At 34.1% G+C, this 7584-nt stretch overlaps 1 long non-coding RNA gene across 17 annotated transcripts; it reads left to right on the plus strand.

The window, feature by feature from the left end:
• The first annotated feature begins 3683 nt into the window (after positions 1-3683).
• On the plus strand, positions 3684-7315 carry LOC145052883 (uncharacterized). 17 transcript variants are annotated; one of them, XR_013684262.1, is made up of 10 exons: positions 3690-4015; positions 4195-4457; positions 4649-4802; positions 5002-5176; positions 5433-5722; positions 5810-6169; positions 6259-6351; positions 6474-6589; positions 6681-6737; positions 7073-7315. It is a non-coding gene; the product is annotated as an uncharacterized LOC145052883 (long non-coding RNA). The 17 variants fall into 17 exon arrangements; XR_013684265.1 differs by having other exon boundaries at positions 3691-4015; positions 5810-5891; positions 5991-6169; positions 6259-6589; XR_013684264.1 differs by having other exon boundaries at positions 3691-4015; positions 5810-5891; positions 5997-6169; positions 6259-6589.
• Positions 7316-7584: the final 269 nt, after the last annotated feature.

Raw genomic sequence — 7584 nt, forward strand, 5'->3', positions numbered from 1 at the left:
TAACTGGTTTTAAAGTTCTTGGACTCTCTTGGAAAAGCTGGGAACATCACGTTCATGTTCTTAATAATAGTGGGAAGATTAACGCCATGGATCTTAACTTCTTGTTTGGATATCTAGGAAACTATGAAGAATTCAAAGCTTTTCGTAAAGGCATAATGAAGGACTCAAACAAAGAGAAGTTTGTAGCCTTGGTCTCCCGAAAAGAAGCAATGAATCTCATCAGCAACTCCGATGACTCTGATCAATGCAAAACATATAATGAAGAAATTACTGATGAACTTGTTGCCAGTGTTGCATTGATCATTAAACTTTATGAAGAAAGCAGGTTAAATGGAGTCCGAAGAGCTCAGTCCAAGGGAGACAGTTCAACGAGAAGATATATCTCACAGAAAAGAAGTCCATGTAACTGTTTTAATTGTGGAAGCCCTGACCATTTTGCTAGGGACTGTAAAGAGAAGAAAGAAGCTCAAAGTCTGGAGAATTATGAAGTCTTGTACAAGAAGTTGTTGGCCCACATGAAAAAGGAGAACATTTCTATGCCAAAAGCCTTCATTTCAAAGCAAGAGGATCGTGAATAATGGGTGGAAGCAGAGGAAACATCTGAAGATGAGGGGCTAAATGTTAAGGGTCTTACGTGTGACAACTCGAAATTTCTATCTTATAACAATCCCTGCATTCAATCAAAGTCAAACTTTCAATTGCTAAATTTTAGCAGTTTTAGAGTTAGTTTGAGTGTTCTAAAGCCTAGTACTGCAGGAGATAGTTGGAGAGAGGATACTTTAGGGTAAAGTATGCAACATTTAAGTTCCAAAACTCCAAGAGTTTGGAGTTTACGGCCCAAATGGTATTGGGGCCGTAAACCCTAAGGACTATATAAGTGACACTTAGCCAATTTTGTCATTTTTAACCATTTTCAAGTCCTAAACCTCATTCTCTCTCAAGTATCCTCACTAGATCTTCAACTTAGTAAGTATTTTCTTCCTTGATTAGTTAATAAACTTCATTATCTAGTGTTTGTGAATGATTTCATCCATGAAATCTCTTCATTTGATAGATAATCAAGTGTTCTCCATTTCACCAAGAACACACACTAGTGTTCTTGAGCCTTAAGCACCCTTTCAAGCTTCTACACTGTAAGTACTCTTGTCTTAGCTTGTTGTATGCTTGAATTAACTAGTTTACACTTAGAATTCATTAAGAAATCATAATCAAAAGGGATTTTACGGCCAAGGAACCTTCTTGGGCCGTAAACTCTATTTAAGGGTCTAAATGAGCCCTAATCTCTTCTCAAGACTTAAGATCAAGTCTAGAACACTTCTATCATAAGCTAGGGACCTTAAACTTTGATTTGGTACAAAATACCATGAGTTTACGGCCGTAAAATCATGGGGAAATGGTCCTTAGGCCGTGAACACTAGTTAGTGGTGCAATGGTGCCACCATTCCTTCCTAGGGCTTAGACTTGATCATAGAACACTTCATATTAGCTTATAAGACCTTAAATCACAAATTGACACTTAGTACCATGAGTTTACGGCCGTAAAATCATGAGGAAATGGTCTTTGGGCCGTAAACTCATGTGGTTCATACCATATGGGCCATAAACTCCCAAGTGACGCCCTACACCCCTTATATGCAACCCTATGTGGGTTAACACTTCAGTACAAGTGTTTCCTAGTCCCTAAGGTTGTTCCATTACCTAATCAGTTGTTATAAACACTAATTATAAGCATATATGTGTCATTATATGAATAGGATCCGTGTGTGCTCAAGTCCTCACTTAACACTTAACATCCTTTACCTATCTTACATTCGTATCACTCACTTCAGGTGAGTTCATACCCCTTAAACTTATCTTTTAAATGATTTTAAATGCTTTTATAGGGGGGGGGGGGAATACAAGTAGAAAACATGCTAGTTATAAGATCAATCACATGTGATTTATGACTGTGTTTCAAACAAGGATTTCATATACTTCAAACTGTGTTTCAAAACAAACTACTTTTAAATCGTTTTATAAACTGACATCAAGTCATTATTTATTTTATTGTTCAAAACTCTTTAAATGTATTACAAAACCTCTTTTTAACTTATATATACTGTCAAAAGCATGTCTATATATGTATAGTTATATACATAATGTTTAAAGGACTTAGGACTGCTAGCTCGCTTTACTTCCTTTTCCTTGTTTGGATGTAGACTTAGGGTATCGGTCAGTTGTTCGAAGGTCGTCTAAATATTAGATATATATTATGTATTCATATGTGGACATAAAAGTTCTATTCAATCAGTTCAGTACCTTTGGGTAGCAAAGGTATACATTCATCTATTCATATACATAACCTATTAGTAAACTATAATAGGTATAGTTTAGGAGAATACTATCACATACAAGTACTATAACTGAGAATACTATACCAGAGAATACTATAATAGAGAATACTAGACAGAGACTACTATAACAGAGAATACTATACAAAGGATACTATACATAGAATACTATTACTATAACAAGTATACTATAATAAGATTCAGAGATAACATAATGTGAGATACTACTTCGTGACACATCGACCATTTCGTTATGTCTCGTTTTGTAACCAGAATCTCCTGGAGGGAGAGCGTGAGTTTGCGTATAGATCTATACTGGATTGACTACCCTACACCTTTGTTGTTCGCTACAGTGAGACTTGCAAGTCTACAGGTGCCAAATGTCATTTCTTTTGACGTCTTTCATCGTCGTGTTATAGTCAGATTAGTATGGTAACAGTCATATCACATTTTGCTTAATTAAACCATTGGTTTTAAGGTAGTTTTTACTTCAGTGATTAATACAAATAATATTGCAGTACACATATACATTTTCCTATTATATTCAAATTGTGATCTTCTCACATAAAGGGTAATATAAAACTATATTTTGGTAATGATAGCCATACTTGGAAAAAGCATCACTTTTACAAATGAATAAACATGCAAAACAGTTGGGTCTTGGTAGAAGACTACTTTTTATACTAGTAGAAAATATAGAATTTTCTAGGAGTTTTCAAACATATACAAACATTTACATTGTTCAAATACAAACATTTTTCATCAAACTTATACAAACATTGACACTAAATACTTATGAACTCACCAGCTTAAATGCTGATCTACGCTTTCAAAATAACTTGTATTCTCAGGTCACCAGTAGACAGGTACCGATGATCAGGTTTTGAGAAGACAGAGCATCTTCAAGACTCGTCTTTTATTTTGATTATTCATTTTTAGTGTCTTATTACTATTAAAGAACACACTTGTATGAAATTATACTATTAATACAATAGATGATGTTGTTTCGTATTTACTACTTTGCATTGTTATGATACTATACATGACATCTTCCGCCCCAGAACGTTTCCGCCGTTCTTGGTTTTGGGGTGTGACAGATTGGTATCAGAGCATTTTTTATAGTGAATCGAGTATATCAACTCATAAAAGTTATACTAACTATAAATACAATGGGATTAAAATACTCTAACCAAGAGTTTATACTTTTAAGTACTAAAATACTTAACAAGAAGTATACATAATTACATACCAACATACTTACTATAAAACACTGTCATACTAGAACATAACAAAAGTATTACGATTATTGTACTGCTGTTGCTGCTGCGATATGAATTTGTCGGTTAATTTTAATTTGAAGTTTGGGAATTAGGCTATGTTTATGTTACGATTTCTCAATTCGGATTGCTTCTAATGTTCATTACGTATATTTTCATTATATGTTCACAGTGGATGACAAGTTCTATGGCAGCCGCAAACTAAAAGAACATGTGGTTAAGGCTTGGCGAGAGCTTGAAAAGAAAAAGACATACAAAATCCTAAATCATTATCGTCTCATTCTTGATGAAGCTGGGGTATTGTTTCTTGCTATTGATTTCAAACGTCGCACATTTATCACTTCCTCTCCACCGCCTTTGACTGCACTTCCAATCCACAGTGACAGAGTTCATGTATGTCGATTTAAGGTTTGTTTTTTTCCCTCTTCTACTTCTTCTACGGAGGCCGTCTTCAGCTACTCCATCTTTAAGTTAATGATTTTATTTTGACATAATGAACTCATATGTAATTTTGGACAAACCTTGTCTGTGAAAAAAGAAACTAATTTGGGGCTTATTAGATTGGTTTTTTTGTTCATAATTGGCAGTTTTGAAGATGCACATCAACTGCTTGATGAAATGCTTCAAAGAAGCGGGAAGATTAGTTCTACTCCATTTATCAGTGCATGATTGAATACGATCTTACAGACCTTGATACGAGGAAGAGAAGCACAATACCATTTTTGGCTGATGTCGGAACTGTTCACATCTGAATGAACTGGCGTCGGCGTTGCTACTACTGTTGACGGCGGGGGTAGTGGGTTGGAGTCGTGATGGTGTTGCGCCTTTGCTCCACGTATCAATTTTGAAGGTAAACACAAACCATCGTCGTGTTGACTGAACCTTTTAAACTCTTAGCCCTAAACAATCGTTGATTGGGTGTTCTCAACAATCAAATGTTACAGATGCCACATGAAGGTGTTTTCTCAAATTTCAGTATCATGGTCTCCGATTTTACGATCCTATCTTAATTTCATAAAACTTTCGTTTCATTTTAACCAGGTGAATCGTGTATCGGTGTGCATGAACGGACTCTCTCTCTCTCTCTCTCCATAGGTATGGTAAGAAGAAGCTGATATGATGTCATGTGATGTATAGGTTGCAAAAGAACAATCAGATGGGAATCCACCTCTGGCTCTGCTTCCGGTTGTCATAGGTTAGTTTCCTGAATCAACCTTCTAATTCTTAGTCTTATTATATATGCATATTTTTCAGTTACAATTATCCAAAGAATAAAGTTCTTATTTATGAGTTATTTTGTTAGTCAATTGTTACTCTTTAGATTAGTGACTTTATGGTTATATTTTATGGTCCCAAGTACGGCTAACATTGACATTAATGAATGATTATTGCAGTTTCAGGTTCAGTAACTATATGGATAAATGTTCAGAGGGACAAAACTTCTTGACAGTTGACAAGCATGGTGAAGTGATGCTCCAGTCTTTGACTTCTTTGGAAAGCTTGGCTTTTGCAGATTGGAAATTTATTAATCCACCCAAGCATTTGAACCACAGGCAATTTAGATTTTGGGTATGTCGTGCAACTGGAAAATGTCTCATAGTTTTTGGAGGGAATACAAACCTAATCATGGACACTTTAGGTGCATTGGCTCTAGCCACTAAACCACCTAATCTTAATTATTACTTTAATACATTTACAATTTTACATAGTTGCTTTTATATTATATATATATATATATATATATATATATATATATATATATATATATATATATATATAACATCCACTTTAATTAGTTTTTCTTAATAAAATGGTGTGCATGAAGAGGCCATTGCAGAAAAGAAATTCAATCTCTATGCGACGAATTGGCGATTAATTAAAATAAAATAAAAACAACTTTTTTCTATTACCACTGCCACTTAGTGGTCATTTGAGGGCAGAAGCCACCATTCTTCAAGATTGGAGGTCAGGGATGTTGACGTGGATAAAGGAGCCACGATGACAAAAAAAAATCAAAAAGACACAAGATGAAGTGAATAATAACAGGCCAAAAAAAAGTTATAATGACTTATCTTTGATGTGGAATTCCACAGAAGGAGGTATGAAATTGTCTAGGTATCTCCCTCTCCCTCCCTCTCTCTCTCTCTCACACACACACACTAATTACAGGAATCATGGTATTGTTTTTGTGGTGATTTTTAGGCTTCAGAAAGAGGAAGTAAGGATTACCGCTTAGGAGAATTTACAAAATGCAACTGCAGAGGCATCCATTCGCAAACTTGAGGTTTGTGAATGAAATTTTAATTTTTTTTTTATTATGAATGATTTTTGTTGTATGGGTAGTATGAAAAATGAGTGATTTGTTTATAAAATGAAATTGGAGAAGAAGAAGTTAACATCTATGGATAAGGTCTAGAACAAGCATAGAGGGGAACAAATGAAAACTCATGAAATGAGAAGTAGAATGTCAGAAAGTGTTGCTCCAAGAGATTCTTGGAAATTTAGGAGGTTTCTCAAGAATTCAATTGGTGGTTGTTTCCATTGTCATCATGATTGCATCAGGTAAAATCATTTTAATTTTGACCTAATAAGTCAAAGGGTTTCTATTGTATTTTGCGGATAGGGTTTATGGTGTTATGATTATGCAACAGGTTAACAGAAAGTTGATGATGTGGCAATCAAACCATTTGGATAATTTGTAGTTTCCTTAAGTAAATTTTGTTAGATCCTCATTTTTTTGGAAGGTAAAGGGGAAAGGGAGGGGGTAAATACGTAAATTACAATATGCATGATTGGAGCAAGGTACATAATAGAACTTTTTCGGATTGTGTTTGACTTTAGTTTGACTTTGATTCATTCATTGCAGGTAGATAATTGGTCTTTAGGAATGACAACAACTGAAATGGCAAAAGGAGAACTTTCATTAGCAGATCTTCGTCCATGAGAGAAATTTTCATTCTACTCAGAGAAAGTCAACCTCAGGTCCTGACTTTTCCCTTTATTTCATCATTTATCAGTTTTTTTCTACATTTTTTCCTTATTTACTTAGTAATTAATTTTATTTTAAGTTAAGGTTTGAAAACTGCATGTGCTTATTGATGCATTCTGGGTGAATCTGCATTACATTCAAGTGAGTATATTTCAGCACTCAATATAATGCCAATATGAACATACTTGAGAGGAAAAAAATACTGGCAAAGGGAAAAAAAGTCTTTTTACTTGGTTAGGGACCAAAGTCATAAAAAATGGAGCCACAGCTGCAAGTTTCAAAAAAAAAAAAAAAAATTAAAGAACGAGAGGATGGTAAGTGGGAGGATTGGCTGAATATATTTAGTGAATTTAGTAATGATTCCATCAACACATCCTGATTTATCCCAAGGAAAATTAGTTTTATCTCTTTTCTTTTCTTTTGTAAATAAAATAAAAAATAAAGTTAAGAGAGTTTTTATCGTGTTATAAATGCAGGGGAGAAAGGGAGGAGGTACAAAATCCATATGTATGTATGTATCTATCTATAAAACCCAATTCTTAGTGCTTGCTGAAAGAAAAAAGATATAGATAACAACAATCTTTGGGTGACTGGCGTAACGTTGGCACTTAACACTAAAACTAGCTAGCTAGCTACTTATCTTTTGATGCGTTAAAGATTTTGCAGTATATGTAATATGTTTTCATAAATATTATAATATGTTCTAACTTTTGCTACAACTGGAAATAAGGAAAAAAAAAAAAAAAAAAACAAGGCGCCAAAGGCGCAGGTAATTCCCATCTAGTTTGAATTGTTTATCTAAATCTTTCATAAAAATATCACCTAGGTTGAACATTTTGTTATACAAAATATATATATTCTTTTTCTTTTGTACTCAACTTTACATAATGACTAACAATTACTAAAATGTTCGCCTCACTTTTATTGAAATGATTAATTATCCAAACGCCCATTTATTTCATAAAGTGAGACCATATGCCGTAAATAT

Source organism: Lactuca serriola, chromosome 5 (assembly GCF_051521515.1).
Source record: "Lactuca serriola cultivar US96UC23 chromosome 5, Lser_US96UC23_V15, whole genome shotgun sequence".
NCBI lineage: Eukaryota > Viridiplantae > Streptophyta > Magnoliopsida > Asterales > Asteraceae > Lactuca > Lactuca serriola.